Source organism: Neofelis nebulosa, chromosome 8 (genome assembly GCF_028018385.1).
Source record: "Neofelis nebulosa isolate mNeoNeb1 chromosome 8, mNeoNeb1.pri, whole genome shotgun sequence".
Lineage (NCBI taxonomy): Eukaryota > Metazoa > Chordata > Mammalia > Carnivora > Felidae > Neofelis > Neofelis nebulosa.
The window spans coordinates 116945480-116964466 of NC_080789.1; the positions used below are offsets into that span (position 1 = coordinate 116945480).

At 43.2% G+C, this 18987-nt stretch overlaps 1 protein-coding gene and 1 pseudogene across 1 annotated transcript in view; one reads left to right on the forward strand and one right to left on the reverse strand.

Annotated features, from left to right (window-relative positions):
- Positions 1 to 18987, forward strand: part of MPP7 (MAGUK p55 scaffold protein 7) — a 301509-nt gene that overhangs the window by 41898 nt on the left and 240624 nt on the right. The gene's annotated exons all lie outside the window — the stretch shown is intronic.
- LOC131483913 (endogenous retrovirus group PABLB member 1 Env polyprotein-like) lies at positions 2938 to 3768 on the reverse strand (annotated as a pseudogene).

Genomic DNA, 18987 nt, shown 5'->3' on the forward strand with positions numbered 1-18987 from the left:
GCCGGGACACGGCACCAGACTAGTCCCACCGGACTGTCCCTCTCCTTCCCCTCCTCCCATGCGAGTGCAGGGTGTCCCCTGTGCTTCTGACTCCCCAGCCGTGCATCAGAGGTTTGATTAATTGGCTGGAGTAGTTAGTTCACTGAACTCAGGAAAACAGTTTACTTACTAGATGACCAGTTTATTATAAAAGCTATAACTCCGGGGCCCTGGGAGGCTCAGTCGGTTAAGTGTCTGACTCTTGGTTTGGGCTCAGGTCGTGATCTCACGGTTCATGAGATTGAGCCCCGCATCGGGCTCTGCGCTGATCATGCAGAGACTGCTTGGGTTTCTTTCTCTCTCTCTCCCTCTCTCTCTCTCTCTCTCTCCCTCTCTCTCTCCCTCTCTCCCTCTCTCCCTCTCTCTCTCTCCCTCTCTCCCTCTCTCCCTCTCTCTCTCTCTCCCTCTCTCTCTCTCTCTCCCTCTCTCTCTCTCTCTCCCTCTCTCTCCCTCTCTCTCTCTCTCTCCCTCTCTCTCTCTCTCCCCCTCTCTCTCTCCCCCCCCTCTCTCTCCCCCCCTCTCCCTCTCTCCCTCTCTCTCTCTCTCTCTCTCCCTCTCTCTCTCTCTCTCTCTCTCTCTCTCTCTCTCTCTCTCTCTCTGCCCTCTCTGCCCTCTCTGCCCTCTCCTGCTCATAGGCATGCCGTACTCTTTCTCTCTCTCTCAAAATAAATAAACATTAAAAAAAAAAAAGATACAACTCAGAACAGCCAGATGGGAGAAGATACATAGGGCAAGGTATCAGGGAAGCATCGTGGAGCTCCCATATCCTTTCATGGGGCACCACTCTCCCCACACCTCCACGTGTCCACCAACCTGGAACATGTCTGCGTTCTGTCCTTTTGGGCTGCCTTTGGTAATTGGACTCCATCTCTAGCCCCTCTCCCCTCCCTGGAGGTCAGGTTTGGGCTGAAAGTTCCAACCCTAATCATTTAGTTGATTCCCCCTGGCAACAAGCCTCCGCACTTAGGGGTTTTCTAAAAGTCACCTCATTAACGTGAACTCTGGTGTGTTTTCAAGGGGTGTGGAATGCTATGAATAACAAAAGACATCTTTATTGCTCTTAATCACTTAGGAAATTCTCTGGGTTTTAGGAGCTCTGTGCCAGGAATCAGGGAGAAGACCAAATATATATTTATTACCAATCACAATATTGTTTCAGGGTCATTGAGCACAGTGGCCAAGAAAGAATTCTTGAGATGTTCTATGGTGCAACTCAGTAAGTGTGTTTGAGTAGCACGGTGATAGGACCCATGGGCAGAAAGAGGTGCATTTTTGCTGTAAGAAGCTGGTGGTTATATGCTGAGTGCTTGAGGGGGAAGAGACTTGCAGGGAGTATTACATCATCAGTGTCTTCGAATTTCTACTCCTAAAACTACTCTTGCAAGATTTCTCTGGTGCCCATCATTCAGTTCCATATGAACACTTGGTGCGATTTACAGGCAGTCATGAGATCCTTTGCAACCAGCGCTTGTTTGATCCATCTGGGAAGTATGCAGAGGATAGGCTTCTGGGCTAATGGTGAACATTCTTCTGCTTCTATCCTTCATCATCTCCCCACTGACCAGTTTTTGGTCCTTAAATCTTTAAGATTGTTGAAGGTTGAATGCCTCATCTTCTGTGACTTCTTCAAGCTCACAGGGGTCATAGAGATGTCTCAACGTATGGACCAAACTTCATCACCATCTGTCCCTGCAGCGAACTATTAGAAAAGGCCATTGCTTTAGAGTCCAGAGTGGACATCGGGGTGAATTTGTTTCAGGTAGTAAGACTCATCTGTGCGCTGAGTGAAGGAGTCAGGAACTGCTTGCATGCACCTTGGCAATAGAGGAGAAAAAAGCAAAAGAGACAACACGTGAGGATTATGATTATAATGGAAATAGGAAGAGCAGTGAGAAGACTCTCGAGGGTGAACCATAGTCCACCTCCCAACCAGGAGTGTCACCGGTCATTAAGTGACAAGGTAGGGTCTTTAAGAGCACCGGTTTCCTTCTTCCAATCAGTAATCCTGTCATATTTTTGTCAGAATCTGGAATGCAGACACAACCCTCCTCTTTAATAATGGGACACATTGCTCCTTGTACGGCTGTCAAGACATCGGATGCCATTCTGTTTTGTAGAACTGCTTTACACATTTGAGTTATTTCATTGATAATGTAATGAGACTTTGAAAGTCATTTAAGGCCTTCATTGTGTATGTAGCAAGGGCCTCCGTGTGTCACATTGATGCGGTTTTGGAGTGGTGGGGGGCTTCGGGAGCCGATGGCCAAGAGAGAATTCTTGAGACATCTTTGGTGTAAAAAGGTGATTTTATTAAGGCACGGGGACAGGACCCATGGGCGGAAGGAGCTGCACTGGAGTTGTCTAGAGTGACTGATTATATACTGTGGAGACGGAGGTAAAATCCAAAAGGATTTTCATATGCTAAAGAGGACTCAGAAGATACTGGAGGCCTTGTTATTGTTAAGCTAAGGTGGTTTTCCCTCTAGTAAGGCATTAAGACAAGACAGGAGTTTATTGGAGAAATGTTTTACTCTGCCTACCTCAAATATTTCTCAATGGGCTGAATTTATTTAAAATTCTCAAAGAAACTTAATTTTATTTACATTTTCTTCTTTATTCCCCACATCACCATGGAGGCGAGGGTGATGTTAGGACTCTAGGAAATGGAGTCTCTGGGTTTCTGGAGGTTAGGCTATTGATAAGATTGCCTTTTTCTTGTAGTTGACTAAGACATTTGTAAACTGATTGACTCGTCCTGTAGGGATTTGTCCTGTAGGACTGTGATCTCAATCGGTTAACTGTTGGTTTTTTCCCTTTCCTTTGTTCTTGGGCAGCCAGTAGTGCCTGAGGAATGTCACATATATCCCACCTGGTTGGGGGGAGGGGGTTTGTGGGGTGTCAGCTTGCCTTATGTTTCCTCATCAATATGAGATCTTCTAAATCTACTGATGGAAGAAAAATAAATGTCAGATGGTCATACCCATAGGACACGGATCTTGTCTTTCATTGTCTTAGCTATGGAAGATTAGCTGAACTTTTGATAGTCTTAGTGCTACAGCCCTGCATCCAGCCATAATCTAGCACATCTTCCAGTCCAGCCTGGTGGAAGCGATGGCCACAAATTTGGCCCATGTAACCACTGTGTCCCATTAGGTGCTGGCCATCTCATGCCTGGTCGCCTTGTCCAGTCAGTAGCAAAAGAATTGATTGATGGCCTGTAAAAAAAAAAAAAAAAAAATGGTACAAAGTCTTCTTGGGGGGAGCCATCCTATTTGGTGAGTACTGTTGGGCCATGAATCAAGGGTATGGTTTTTCTGTTCCCAGCATTAAAGGGCCTTTTGGTTTATTTGTCCTATTGTGGGAGTAAGCCACATATATCCATCTGATATTTGTTATAATCCTTTCTAGGTATATCAATAGGAAGGACTATGTAGTTGGGGAATTCATTGTTGTGAGCCTATCTGTGGGTTGGCATATTCAGTTACAATTGTTGACGGTTTGAGGATAAGAGAAAGGCTTCTTATGGCCTTTAGAGTCCCATGTGGCATTGTCTATAGGCCAGCATGAAACATTCTTTTTAGTAATAGAAATATCCCTATATGTGCTGGTGTTGGGGTGATGTATCCTTTTGGCTATGTATTGATGTAAATAATGCCAGTCTGCACTTGGTCATGGAGAAACCCACCAAGGGAGGCCTGAAGTGCTTGATACGGATGGCAAGTCACACATACTCAGCACAAAGATTGGTTTTGTGGCTCAGCGTATTGTTGTGCCTATTGTAGAAAAGAGTTACCATTTAGGTATCGTGTGTAGAGAACAAGTGAAAGAAAAAGACCTTCATTTCTTCCTATCTTGCTGTTTGAAGGGGAATTTGAGGTCTTCCGATGGTTCATAGGAATGTGAGGGCTCATCAGGTCAGTTCATTGTCATCCTGTGTTGAAGGGGGTATGAGTTAAATTCTAGAAACATGAGTCCATGTCAAGTGGCCTTCTGATTTGCTGCAGTGGGAGTGCTTGCTATGACCCTGTAAGGTCCTTTCCACTTAGGAAGGCAAACAATGCAGGAGAACCAATTCCTGTCCTTTAAATAGACTAGTTCCGTAGGGTGTACTTACAAAGAATTTTGAATTTCATTAGGGTCCAATTTTGGCCGTACTTTATTAGCAGCTTCATTAAGAGTTTTATGGGTTAATCCAGACTCAAATGAAAAGTGTATCAGGGGCACCTGGGTGGCTCAGTCGGTTAAGCTCAGGTCATGATCTCATGGTTCATGAGTTCGAGCCCTGTTTCTGGCTCTGGGTGCTGACAGCATGGAGCCTGCTTCGGATCCTCTGTCTCCCTCTCTCTCTGCCCCTCCCCTGCGCCTGCTCTCTCTCTCTCTCTCTCTCTCTCTCTCTCTCTCTCTCAAAAGTAAACATAAAAAAAAAAGAGTGTAACAGATTATTATAATCTGGGTCCAAGGATAAGTCAATGGTAAGGAAGGGTCTACCATATATTAATTCAAAAAGGCTTAACCCTCAACTTTCCCATGGGGTGGTTCTTATTCTTAAGAGACCTACAGGTAAAAGAGTTATCCAGTTTTCTTGTGTTTCTAGGCTCATCTTAGTGAGGTGTCTTTTAAAATTATGATTAGCCTTTTCAACTTTGCCGGATGATTAAGGGTGCCAGGCTGTATGTGAAGAATACTTAATTTTAAGGGCTTAGGCTACCTGTTGAGTTATTTGGGCCGTAAAGGATGGGCCATTTTCACTTTGAAGAGGTTGAGGGAGTCTAAACCAGGGGATGATTTTCCCTTAATAAAGTCTTTGTTACTTCAGTAGCCTTTTCTGTCTTACGTGGGAAAGCTTCCACCCATCCAGTAAAGGTATCTGTCTAGACTAGTAAATATTTATATCCTTTACAAGGTGGCATTTGTGTGAAACCTATTTTCCAGTCTTTCCCAGGATATGTCCCATGTCTTTGGACAGGTGTTAAAAGAGAGAGTGGTCATAAGGTACCTTCTGGATTTATCTGGGCACATATTGCACAAGATTTACCTGCCCTTATCTATCTATCTATCTATCTATCTATCTATCTATCTATCTATCTTTCTAGAAAGTGAGCATGAGGGAGGGAGGGGCAGAGAGAGAGGGAGAGAGAATCCCAAGCAGGATCCACTCTGTCAGCGCAGAGCCCAGTGTGGGGCTCAAAGTCCTGAAGCTGTGAGATCATGACCTGAGCCGAATCAGGAGTTGGAAGGTTTGGCCAACAGAGCCACCTGAGTGCCCCTACATGCCTTTTTATTTTTATTTTTTATTTTTTTTATTTTTTATTTTTTTTTTCAACGTTTTTTATTTATTTTTGGGACAGAGAGAGACAGAGCATGAACGGGGGAGGGGCAGAGAGAGAGGGAGACACAGAATCGGAAACAGGCTCCAGGCTCCGAGCCATCAGCCCAGAGCCTGACGCGGGGCTCGAACTCACGGACTGCGAGATCGTGACCTGGCTGAAGTCGGACGCTTAACCGACTGCGCCATCCAGGCGCCCCTACATGCCTTTTTAAAGATGCTCTTAGGGGCGCCTGGGTGGCTCAGTCGGTTGAGCGTCCGACTTCGGCTCAGGTCATGATCTCGCGGTCTGTGAGTTCGAGCCCTGCGTCGGGCTCTGTGCTGACAGCTCGGAGCCTGGAGCCTGCTTCCGATTCTGTGTCTCCCTCTCTCTCTGACCCTCCTCTGCTCATGCTCTGTCTCTCTCTGTCTCAAAAATAAATAAAAACGTTAAAAAAAATTAGAAAAAAAATAAAGATGCTCTTAATCCTTTTCCATCAAATACCAGTTTGGTGAAATTCCATAAAGCTTCTCTTCCCATATGAGTAGACTTGTGGAGGCCTCTTGCGAATTTCCACTGATTTTCCTTAGGGACAGAGATTTTTCCTTTATCATTTTTATACCCTAGGCCATTTTAGTGTGTCCTTTCCCAAGTGCTCAGGTGTCCCCTAGAGTGTAAGTGGGAACGACAGTGCTTAAGGGATTAGAGAGCGACAGAAGACTCCTATAACTAGTTCAGTTCCAGCTGCCAGTTTGGCTGCCCAAATGGTGAAATTGCTACCTTTGGATCCTAAATGTTCTCCCTTTTGATGTCCTTTACGATATATTACAGCAGTTTCTTTAGGGAGATTAACTGCTGCTAATAGAGTTACAGTTTTGGATCCATATTTAATGGAATTATGACTAGTTAATAATCCCCTTTCCTTGGTTCAGTCGATTAAGCGTCCGATTCTTGATTTCGGCTCAGGTCTTGACCTCACGGTTCGTGAGTTCGAGCCCCGTATTGGGCTCTGTGCTGACAATGTGTAGCCTGCTTGGGATTCTCCCTCTCCCCATTTCTCTACCCCTCTGCCACGGAAGCTTGCGCTCTCTCTCAAAATAAATAAACTTAAAAAAAAAAATCCCCTTTCCTTCCAGATGGCACTATATGCCTGCAGGCATGGAGGCATATTTTGAATTTGTGTATGTATTAATTCTTAGGCCTTTAGCTAACCGAAGAGCTCAAGTGAGACCTATCCGTTCTGCCTCTTGAGCTCAAGTACTGGTCGGTAATGGGTTGGCCTCAGTAGTTGAAGTTAAACTAATAATCACAGAGCCAGCCTTTCTGTCTTCCTTGTGTAAAACTACTACTATCTGTAAATCAGCCTTCCGCGGCATTATCTGTGGCTTGACCCTTCAGATCCAGACGGCTGGAAGAGACCAATCCTGTTACCTCTTTCCTGTCCTGTTCAGACACAACAGTAGCCTGGTTTGGTCCGGGCATGAGAGACGCTGGGTTTACGGTTTGACAGGTTTTGAGAACACTATCGGGGGAGTCTAAAAGTATAGCCTGACAATTTAGTGAGTCCGCCCCCTGTCATTCACTGATGGATGGCCTTTAGTTTCTAAAATTCCTTGAACCCCATGAGGAGTCCTCACTGGCAGGGGCTGTCCTATTGAACATTTAGATGCTTCTCATCACGTAGGAGCTGCGACTGCTCAGAGGCGTGCTGGCCGTCCTCAGGCCGTGTTGTCAACGACTTTGGAAAATATCCTGCTTCCTGCGGGTCTCCATTCATGCCTTAGTTTTTGGGTTGTGCTCCTAGGGCTTGGCCCTGTTTTTCGGCAGTGAATAGGGTAAATGACTTTTCTAAGTTTGGTAGGACCAGAACCTAGGAGAGTTTAGGTTTTAGTTGTTGAAAGGCCTCCTGTTGTTTCTTGTTCCATTTTAAAGGCTCTTAATCTGGCCCTTTAGTGGCCTCATACCAAGGTTTGACTAAGACTCCAAACCCTGCTATCCATAGAAAGCAAAATCCAGCCATTCCAGAAAAGGTTCAGAGTTGTTTTTTTTTTTGTTTTTGTTTTTTTTGTGGCAGGAGGTCCCAATTCTGTTATAGCTCTTTTTCTCTTGATTGACAGAGAACGATGCCAGCAGTTGATTTCATATTCTTTTTACTAAAAAAAAAAATTTTTTTTAATGTTTATTTATTATTGAGAGACAGAGCACGAGCATGGGAGGGGCAGAGAGAGGAGGAGACACAGAATCTGAAGCAGGCTCCAGGCTCTGAGCTGTCAGGACAGAGCCTGACGCGGGGCTTGAACTCACAAACAGCGAGATCATGACCTGAGCTGAAGTCAGACGCTTACCTGACTGAGCCACCCAGACGCCTCTGATTCATATTCTAAGTACGGTACCTTCTGTTTAGAAATTTGAGCCTTTTTAGATGATGCTCAGTATCTTCTCTCCAAGAAGGACAATGGTAGAATTATGATCCGAGATGTCTTTCGTGGGGTAGATATTGCAATATCATCGGCACATTGTACTGTTGTTCCCTGAGGTAACGTAAGGTCCCTAAGTTGTCTACCGAGTGGATTGCCAAACAAATGGGGACTTGCTCTAAATCCCTGCAGTAGGACTGTCCACGTAAGCCAGCGAGTTTGATATTCCCCTTCTAGTCCAGTAATTTTAGGTTTAGAAAGACGAGTCTGGCTGGTGTGCTGAATCAGGACAGAGTAAGTAGCTCCCGTAACAATAAGAAAACAACGAACTTCCCTCCCACGGCCAGGGTGACCTGGGGCTCGGGCATCTTGATGTTCGCAGGAGCCGGACCAGCCTCAGGGCCCCATCATGTCATCTCCTCAGGTTGTTGCTCTTGGGCTGGAAAATGAGTTTCTGTCTTACTCTCTGGAGATGAGGGGAGTCCCTTTTCCAGTGTCCCTGTGCCTTGTAAGTGGGACACGGCCCCGGCAGAGAGCGTTCATTCGGATATTCTTTACTCCAGTGTCCACACCTATAGCAAGTGGTCTTATGTGAATTTCTGTCTCATGCTGGCTTCTTCTCTTGCCCCTGAATAGCCTGGTGGTGTGGGGGACCCAAGCTAGCGGCCCCCGATATTTGAGCCTGTGTTCTGCCCTGTGTTTTAGCCCTCGGTTCTCCTGTCTTAGAGCCGTATCTCTGTTAAAGACTCCAGTGGCCACTTCCAGCAGCCTCTGGGTTGGTGTTTGAGGGCCTGGGGCTGACTTTGCCAGTTGTGGCTAATGTCTGGTGTCGACTGGTTCATAAAATGAATATTTAGGACAGCCATCCCTTCTGGTGTGGTTGGGCCTACATTTGTGTATTTATGAATTGCTTCTACTAAATGGCCCTGAAATGAGGCAGGACTTTTCATCATTTGCCTAGGTTACTTCCTTAATTTTATCAAAACTGAGGTTCATTCCCTCCACTAAACAGGTGACCATGTGGTCTCTTCTTTCCCTGGCAGGTGTCTCCTCTTGGTAGTTCAGTGGGGCTCAGCCTTGGGAACAGCGTCTCTTCCTACTGGTTAATGATTTCTGTCCCTAGTTGCCAGCTCATCTACAAATTCTTGTGCCCCAGCCCAAATTTGGACCTTTTTCCTGCTGGGGTACAACAATGCATTAGAATAATGTAGATACCCTGCCAGGTTAAGTCAAATGTTAGAGACACTTGGTGAAATCCACCTATAAACTTGGATAGATCCTGTGAGTATCGTCTTACTTGTTTTTTCATTTGAGCCAGATCTGGAGCATAAGGAAGAATTTTTTAGACATTCTATGGTACAATTTAGTAAGTTTATTTGAGTAGCATGGGGACAGGGCCCGTGGGCACAAAGGGCTATAATTTTTCTGTATGCTTCGTGTGCAAGGGGGAGGAGACATGCAGGGAATATTAGATCGTAAATGTCTTCTTTGAATGTCTACTCATGAAACTACTTTTGCAAGATTTCTGTGGTGCTTATCATTCAGCTTGATATTAACAGTCAGTGAGATATACAGGCAGTCATGAGACCCTTTAAGAATGTAGCAACCAGCACATATTTTCATCCTTCTCAGAACCATGAAGGCTAGAGGCTAGAAAGCTTTCTGGGCTAAACGTAAACATTTTCCTGCTTCTGTCCCTCAGCATTGCCACATACCCTCTTTTGAAAACTTACTACCATTGCTTGAAACATGCCTAAGTTTCCCATATTTGTCAGATGTTTTCCTTGCTCCTGTTTTTCTTTAGAAAAAATACGATTCAAACAGTTAAAAAAAAATATTCTTGAGACTTGTTGAAAGTAAGGGAGACTTCATTCAAGGGAGGCCATCGTGACGGTTGTGGGGACCACAGCAGTGGGGTCTTGTAGTGAGACAGAGGTTGGACTCCACTCTGAATGAATGTGAGCCCATGGCAGTTTATAGCCAAGGAGCCGGGTGGAGGTCCCCGGATGGGAAATTACTAACAGGAAGCATCAGGGGTGAGGGGGTGAGGGGGTGAGGGAGCGAGTCTGGCTCAGCCGACCTGACAGGATTCTTGCTGAAGGTAGGCCACGGTGGTCAGACCTTACCCAGGGGTCGTTGGAGGATGAGGACCCCAGTTAGACCCTGGGGGGTGGAAGAGGGTCTGGTTAAACTGACCTATAAGGATTCTTGCTAAAATCGGACAATGCACAGAGGACTGTGGAGGTCCAGAAGTCGGGCCCAGTTGAGAAAGAATTCAGGGGGGCCTGAGTTTGGTCAGTGAGAAAACCTTTGTCACTGCTTTGGCTGCAGCTTCTCAGTCTGCTGCTGAGCTGGGCTAGACTTGTCACCCTCACCGGGCTAGACTTGGCATCTCCACCCTTCCCCTCCCATCCTTTTTCGTCTGTGGCTTATGGGCCAGCTCCAGCACCCTCCCCTTCTCTTCTGGGTGCCGGGTCTTGCTTCACAGCCAGGCCCTAAGGAGGGGAATGCTTCAGTGCTGATTTAAAGATCGCCTCTATATGTCTCATGAGCCAAACTCATTCTTCATCCCAATAAAAACCCTGATAGAAAAATGTGACTCTAACCACAGATCCAGCCGACACCACGTGGTGACAGGATAGGAGGGGCACTTTTGGGCCTTTGGCTCTTTCATAATACCTCCCCTCCCCCAATATTTGATAAGAACAATTGCCGTTTTCTCGATATACTTGGAGGACTACGCAAACCTAGTGTGTGTAGCCTGTGACTTTCCTCCTCTGCCCCATCAGATCACATCCCTAATGTCTAAAATCCTCAAGCTGCTGCCACTAACAGGTTTAGTTTTTCTTGATGGTATTGTATAATTGCTCCTGATTTGCATGTGATTGCAGACTCGTGGCATTTCTTTCCAAATGTGACGTTGTGGCCTTGTGTTAGCCTTCTCAAGCCACTGGAGCAAGAATTCTTGATCTGGGTAGATTTCAGAGCCTTTGGGCTCCGTGGCCTGCCTAGAATAGACACAGCTTTTTTGTGTGTCACGTGAATGTTTCTGAGGACAGAAGGGTCCGGAGTTCTCCTGTGATTTCAAAATGTCTGTGGCTTCTGAAAGGAGAGTATCACTTATGAAACTGAAATAGTAACCTACAACACAGATGACGGTTTTTAGGGCACTCAATTTAGGCCCCGTGACAGTGGTCCCTCGCTCAGTGCACAGTGCCGACTTCTGAGCTATAATGGTAGTTGCCCCCTGATTTACTGATAAGAGTCAAAAATTACAAAGGGAGAGATACGGAGTAAGACTAATAATCTCTCTCAGGACAGAGTAAGCTTATTTATTAGTGTATCACCTGACCAGATAGTATCACTTAACAAGTTGGAGGGTATTCCACATAATTGTTGTTGGGGTGTTTCCGATGGCCACTCTCTCTATACTCAAGGGTGCTACTGAGGAGAGAGAGATTCGGAGGGGAGAGAAAGAAGGGAGGTGTTGTTGACCGTGAACAGGCACTGTGGCTTTTCACTGATGGTCCTAGCCTTAAGGAGTAAAATCCAACTGAGTAAACGTTAAGGGTCTTATTGGCTTTTTACTCAGTGATTCATGTTTATTTATTTTTATTTTTGAGAGAGAGACACACACACAGAGTGCAGGTGGGAGAGGGGCAGAGAGAGGCAGAGACAGAATCCGAAGCAGGCTCCAGGCTCTGAGCTGTCAGCACAGAGCCCGACGCGGGGCTCAAACCCACAGACCTGAGATCATGACCTGATCCGAAGCAGGATGCCTGACTGAGCCACCCAGGCGCCCCTTATTCAGTGATTCATGAATCGGGCAGAGAGCAAGGAGCTCTGAGGAGCTATACAAGGCAAGAGATTTTTGTAGACCAAAGTGAGCAGGAACAAGGGAGTTATACTGGGCATTTTCTGATAGCTCTAAAGCAGGAAAGTAGCCCCACTTTAACCTAAGGGAAGTCTTGGAATCCAGGTCAGGTATCTTGTGTGGACTGGTTGACCTAGGCCTCCCTTTTCTGGGAGAGCCGGGCACAGAGACATAGTTAAGTTTTTGTTTGCTGATATGCGGCTTAGCATGAGCGACTCCATCTTGGACCCAATCCGATTACTTTTATGCAAGGATGACCATTTCCAGGATATAATGGGAGGGATGGTGATTTGCCTTACTTGAGTTCTTGGGGAAGTATAGACAGTGACTCCTTCTGGATCTGGCCTTTGACATATTCCACCATAAAGAGTACTGGCCATTGGAGTGCAAAGCCACCTTTGTGATAAACACCACGGAGTTGCAGCCCTACTAAGTGATTTGCAGAGTCTTCTGTAAATCATGGCCCAGTGTAGCCACACTCACTGCAAGTAAGGGAAGTGTTGATTGTTGTTTTCTCACCTCTGTGTAAGATCTGCTTTGCTACTGAGCATGCGTCTTTCTGACTGCTGAAATGCTCTGTTCTGGATTGGGACGTAGTGAGTTAAAGGAGATAAGAACAATGTTTCTTAGTTGAAAGATTAAAGATAATTGAATTGAGTATTCATCTTGACTTTGTGGTCTGCTGAATTGGCTTAAAATTAATTTGCTTTGGTAAGGAACAAGGCTAATTAAAAAATAATCTTACAGTGTAATTGCTTTGGCAATGGTAATTGCAAATATTTAAATTCTCTCACAGGAATTGGGCATAAAATGAACCTCAACACTGAGTTCAGATGTATCATGTACATATCCTGTACGTATCATGTAATGAAAACAGTGTATTCCTTTTCATTTTAAGTGCATCAGAAGGAAGATACTATTTGGTGAGAACATAGTTTAAATGTGGTATCTGGTATTTTTTCATGTTTTGATTTCTTTATCTTGGCAGGTGATTGAAGGGAAAAACCATCTGCAATTGTCTGTAGGCATGAGGAAGATTTGTATAACTCTTTAAGATTATTAACTAATAATTAGATGTAGAGAGCATCCTTATTATGGAGAGCTAGGGTGACTGGAATAGAATGGATTTCCACCAGAAATAACTGTGTACTTTTTAGGTAATAAAGCATATATTAATTCACAAGTAGAAAAAGGAACTGACGCTGATGTAGTCACATAATAATGCTGTAAATATTTACTTACAAATAAAGAATTTACAAATAGTTGCTAATAGAGTTAAAAAAAAAATACCAATGTTTCCTAAATGTGAACATGCAGGGTTATTTTAGCATTATTCATAAAAACAATTTTTATTTTAAACACTATGCCTTTATTTTCATGTATATTAGAAAGCTTAACTAGCTCATCAAACTCATTGTTTCAGGAGGATCAAAAGTGGGCATTTCAGTTAAAAACAAAACAAAACTTGATTTAAGCAAAATGTTAAGTGAGGGGCGCCTGGGTGGCTCAGTCGGTTGAGCGTCCGACTTTAGCTCACGTCGTGATCTCATGGTTCGTGGGTTTGAACCCCGCTCACCCCTCCCCTGCTCATGTGTGCACGTGCGCCCTTTCTCTCTCAAAAATAAACATTAAAAAAAAAAAAAAACGTTAAGTGAAAGAATAGTTTTTTATGTAATGTAAATGGTGGTGGTATAAGTGACCCAAGTTTGGAAACTACTGATTTTAAATTACTGATACATAGCTGTTTCTGTTTAATCTTGAGTTGCTGTATTTTATTTTATTTTATTTTTTAAAAAATTTTTTTAAGTTTATTTATTTTGGGGACAGAGAGAGACCGAGCATGAATGCGGGAGGGTCAGAGAGAGAAGGAGACACAGAATCCGAAACAGGCTCCAGGCTCCAGGCTCCAAGCTGTCAGCACAGAGCCCGACGCGGGGCTCGAACTCACGGACCGCGAGATCGTGACCTGAGCCGAAGTCGGACGCTCAACCGACTGAGCCACCCAGGCGCCCCAGAGTTGCTGTATTTTAAAGAGTAATAATAAACTGGGAAGGAGGCTGGGATGCCACAGGTGGGGAGCCCCAAGACGTTGGATCTGAGTAGAAGTTCTGTTCGGACTTCCACTTGCTCTCTTTAATTTCCCTTTCATAGCTGCTTAGTGTAGTGATAACTTCGTGTCTCCACAGCCTCTTGTCCCACTCTTCCTTTTCACGTGGAGCTCTCTCGCCCAGTCCCCAGATTGTTCCTCACGACAGGGATACTGTCATTTTTCCCTGTGCCTCCAGTGTCGGGCCTGGTAGTTGCTCAGTAAGTGGGTCTTTGGATGCATTGAGTTGTTATTCGGTAAACCAAACAGGAGTAAAAGCGCGTATTTAGTCTGTCCTAAGTAACACGAAAACTTACCAAATAGTTGTACATGTAGACAAACTGCAGAACCTTTGGTAGTAATAGCTGAAAACCATTTTTTAAATTTGTTTCACTTTTCTGTCATCTTGGTGGTGTCAGCTTGGCTTTGCCGGAAAGACCGCACGCGCATGCTAGTGTGGAAGGAACACTGAGTTCTAGTCCTGGGTCTTCCTTCCTCCTCTTGTTGTTTGGGTCTGGTACAGGAAGGATCAAAGGGGTTGGGGGTCAAGCAAAATAATGCTTGCATAAATACTATTGCCAAGATCTACAGAAGTGTTATGGTTTTAGGTATCTGCTGTGTCTCGTGACTGTAATATCTTGCCTAGAGACTTTTGTATCTATCTTCCATCATAGTCTGTCCTTTTCTCATTGGAAAAGAAAAACAATGCCCTGGGGACAAACTGAAGTCCTGGTTTCTTGTTTATATGTCGGTAAGGTACCTCCGATCTTTTTTGGGGGAACGAGTCAGAGTAGGAGTTAATAAACTTTTTTCTTTCTTTTTTTTTTTTTGTTTACTGTTTACAAAATACTTTCTCAGAAAAGTATTGGTAGTTCCAGAATACAATATTGGTGATTCAAGACAAAACAAAAATAGGCGTAATTTTTTTTCACATGAAAGATACTTCTGTACCGAGTTGATAGCAGTGTATTACTCTGCTATATGAAGGGGGAGTGTGCAGGGAATTACTTAGTCCTGGGACAAGGTAATCCTGATACAACTATTCTTGACCATCATACATGACTTAATGTTTACTGACTATTATGTTAGACACTATGTAAGACACTTAGTTCTTCCTCATAGTGTTACTGTGAAAATTCTCCCTGTTTAGGGTGAAAAGAAAGCTGGTCGGTGGTAGAGCTTGGATTTGAATCTAGGTTTGATGAACTAGAAAGTTCGGTGGTTGTCTACTCCGGTTGTGCATTTCATTCGCTTGGGAACTTTGTTGGTGCTGGCGAAATTGTCCATCACGGTTTAAATTTTCTTCAGTAGAAACTGTGGTTAATTATGTCCGTATCTGATGATTCCAGTATCTGGATTACTCCGAATTTCTTTCGATCATCTTTTTCCATTGGTTCTGTCTTTTGGTATGTCTAGTAATTTTTGATTAAATATTGGTTATTATGGAAAATTGAAGAGGTTCTGATGATAGAATTTCCTTTAGCGTCTGACAGGCAGTTAGAATAGGGGGAATCACCTTAATCCACTCAGAGGTTGAGCTGATTGAGGGTGGGAACCCCTTTGTGAGGCCTCGTGTATTTCCAGCTTTCTCTTACCACACAGGGGAAGTTCTTTAGAGGTCTCAACAGGCTGCAGTCCTTTAGGGGTCCAAACTGAAAGCTGGTGGGATTCAGTTGTGCACATCTGCCTTGTTAGGCCCCTACCTCCAATTTTTGTCTTTCCTGTCTGATGGGACAGACTGTCTCTGCTCAGCTTCTCAGTCTCTTAGCTGCATTCTGTTCAGCTTCTTTACCCCATGCATTTGTTTGCTTATGAATCAGCGAATACTTGAAGCAGAAAAGTAGCTCAGGGTGCTGGACGCACTTTTTGGTGTTTTTCTTTTCTCTGGAGTCTTGACCTCTCGGGTCCTCGGCGCCTGACTTGTCCTGAACTCCAGGTTTTGTCTGCCCTGGAGACTGCCAGAGGCTGTCTTTAATGCCTCTACTATGTGACAGCTGGCTTCCCTCCTCAGCCTTGCATCTCTGCTGCTTATGAGTTGGGAATGTGCTCAGGGGGAAGCAGTGTGGAATGTTGGGTACATCTTTAGGTCTAGATCTTGGCCATTCAAGCCCCACTTTGGAAGGCTTTTTTTTTTTCCTAGTTGTTCTTTTTCTCCTCCTTTTTCCTCCAGTACTAGGTAGTGTTAAGTAGACTATAAATTGATTTTGTTGATTTCCATAGCCGCTACAGTTACTGTCCTTGACTTCTGAACTCAAGAGCCACGGACTGATCTTGATGAGATTTATGACTTTTTTTTTTTTTTTTTTCTAAGAAATAAAAGTGTTTATTTCTAAAAACAAATAACTGAATTTCTTTCATTAAGGGGCCTGGTAAAATTTCAAAGGACCAATAACCTCAGAGCTTTATAAAAGTAATTTTCCCAAAGTTTTTATTACGTGTGAATGTAATTTAAAAAAAAAATTTTTTTTTTAACGTTTATTTATTTTTGACACAGAGAGAGACAGAGCATGAACGGGGGAGGGTCACAGAGAGAGGGAGACACAGAATCTGAAACAGGCTCCAGGCTCTGAGCTGTTAGCACAGAGCCCGACGCGGGGCTCGAACCCACGGACCGTGAGATCATGACCTGAGCTGAAGTCGGACGCTTAACCGACCGAGCCACCCAGGCGCCCCGTGAATGTAATTTTATAATGTACTACTTTTTGAGATTTTTTTTAAATTAAATGGAAACTAACATTTTATCTTTTCCCATTGTACTTAATATTTTAAACATTCTTAGAATGAAAGTAACCTGAAAATACTTTGGAAAAAAAAATTGATATTCTGAAACTGTACATACCAACGTCCCGTTAAATTCTTCCTATTTTAAATGATTCAAGTTTGAGATACTTCTCCTATCATAATGAAACACTTTTGAATTAAAGCCTGAAAGTAATAAATTAACAAGATAAACATAGAGGCCTAAAATTCAGAGTTTGGCATTCGTTAGGTAATAAAATAAAAGATGAGCTCACATTTGGACTTGTGTACCTTGATAATTCGTTCTTAACCTGAAAGCCTCATTTGCGTCGAATGTTATTACATGAAGCAGAGTAGCTGGCAGATTATTCTGGTACTTTAAAACAAAAATGTTCGTGTTTGGTTATAGATTTGTGATGGTTTAAAGGTCTGGTAGGGCAAAATAAGCAGGACTCCTGAGGTGCCGTTAAGCATCCGACTCTTGGTTTCAGCTCAGTGATCCCACGGTTCGTGGGATCGAGCCCCACGTTGGCCTCTGTGCTGACAGTGTGGAGCCTGCTTGGAATTCTCTCTCCCTCTCTGTCTGCCCCTCCCCTGCATGTTCTCACTTTAGGTTAAAGTGAGAGTTAAAGATGAGAACAAAATTGTGAATTCAGAACTCTTATGAGGCTAGCTAGTTACAAGGCCACACAATTCCTTACTTAAAGCCCAAATACATTCTAGAATTCAGAACTGCTTAATTTGCCACTCTGCCAGGAAACTTTGAACACAGTGTTAGGAACTAGTGAGGAAAATTTAAAATGTTTTACATCCAAATAATGTTTTTAGTAGCCCTGTTGATGACAAGATTACATAGAGACAACATTTATCCAGAAGGTTATGAAATCAAAACGTTTCATTTCAAGATGAATCAACAGGGGTTAAGATTTACTTAATAGTATGCTAGGGAATCTTTAAAGACTCTTGGAAGAACGTAATTTACACACAACTACCAACATACCAATGAGTTTAAAACAATTCTTAATGAATATGGGATTACTATACCAATCTTTGCTATTTCATACTTTAAGTGTTAATACACCACAAGTAAGGTTTTGTCAAGAATTTGCATATAAAAAGAATTCTTTTTGTTTTTTGTGTTTTTTTTTGGTGTGTGACTGATTCTCTGTAGATTTGTGGGAAGATGGTTATTATTAAGTTAAAGATGGAACATCTTAATGAACTCAACAGAAAATTTCAAGAACTGCAGAGATTATGTATTATGTTTACTGGTAATTCCAAGTAAAAATTAAACTTAGGAAAAGTTAGATTAAAAGTCTTCACTAATGATGTTCAGTAAACATTGACTACAAAAGGGTGAATGACTAATAAAGCATTTATTCTTGTTTGAAGAAAAAATATTTAAAAAATTTTAAAAATAAACAAAAATAAACTATTTTTCAGGGCAGTTTTAGGTTTACAGTAAACTTGAGTGAAAGGTACAGAGATTGCCCCACACACTCTGCCCCACACATGCGTGATCTCCTTTATTTTTAATATATTCCATCAGAGTGCTACATTTGTTACACTGATGAACCCACACTGTCACCTGATTATCACCCAGAGTCTACAGTTTTTTTTATTTTTTATTTATTTAATTTTTAAAAATATTTTTTTAATATATGAAATTTACTGTCAAATTGGTTTCCATACAACACCCAGTGCTCTTCCCAAAAGGTGCCCTCCTCAGTACCCATCACCCACCCTACCCTCCCTCCCACCCCCCATCCACCCTCAGTTCTCAGTTTTTAACAGTCTCTTATGCTTTCTACAGTTTTTTTTAATGTTTATTTTTGAGAGAGAGAGAGAGTGAGTGAGTTGAGTGGGGGAGGGGCAGGGAGAGAGGGAGACACAGAATCCGAAGCAGGCTCCAGGCCCTGAGCCGTCAGCACAGAGCCCGATGCGGGGCTTGAACCCACAAACCGCAAGATCATGACCTGAGCTGAAGCCGGATGCTTAACCGACCGAGCTACCCAGGTGCCCCCAGAGTCTAGTTTATATTAGGGTTCACCCTTGGTGTTGCACACTCTGTGGGTTTGGACAAATGTATAATGACATGGATTCACTATTTTGGTATTCTAGGGAATAGTGTCACTGCCCTAAAAATTCTGTTTTCTGCTAATTTATGCCTTCCTCCCCCTTACCTCTTGAAAACCACTGACTCTTACTGTCAATTTAAAAAACCTGATATGAAAAGTTTGAATTTGAAGTCTATTTGCATTCTCACAAAGTGCATTTATTTATGAAAAGATAGGAAATATGAAATCCTATTAAAATTGTTGAATGATTATAAAAATGATTTAAAATGTTTAATTACATTGTATGAATAAAGTTTATTGTTGATGGGGGTCCATGAGGAATTTAGAAGAAATCCCGTGTCTTGGTCAGTATGTGGTCAGTATAAGTATAGAACCTGATGTACAAAAAGTTATATTCATAGAAACAAGCTTCTATTTCTCATGAAAAAAATCTAAGAAGATTTTCTTT